The sequence below is a fragment of the Oryzias melastigma genome, linkage group LG14 (genome assembly GCF_002922805.2).
Source record: "Oryzias melastigma strain HK-1 linkage group LG14, ASM292280v2, whole genome shotgun sequence".
Taxonomy (NCBI): Eukaryota; Metazoa; Chordata; class Actinopteri; order Beloniformes; family Adrianichthyidae; genus Oryzias; species Oryzias melastigma.
Genome location: NC_050525.1, coordinates 13,661,375 through 13,661,662, shown reverse-complemented (window position 1 = coordinate 13,661,662; position 288 = coordinate 13,661,375).

The following is a 288-nucleotide window of genomic DNA, read 5'->3' as shown; positions in this document are numbered from 1 at the left end:
GGGGTGTTAAGATTCAATCTAATAACAATGAATTCATATCATAATTTCTGGCTGATAATACAATTCATAGTGAATATCGATTCATTTTGAACGATCCGATTCACTGATCTAAAATCAATCCAAGACATCATTAGCCAAAAATTCAACCAGTGTGACTCAGAGATAAATACCTTGTACTGAACAGTTCAGGTAAAGTTCTCCAGATTCCTGGTGCTTCTTACAAGATAATCAAATACATGTACAAACAAACAAGTAAACAAGAGTTAATGGAAAATCCCTTCAGATTTT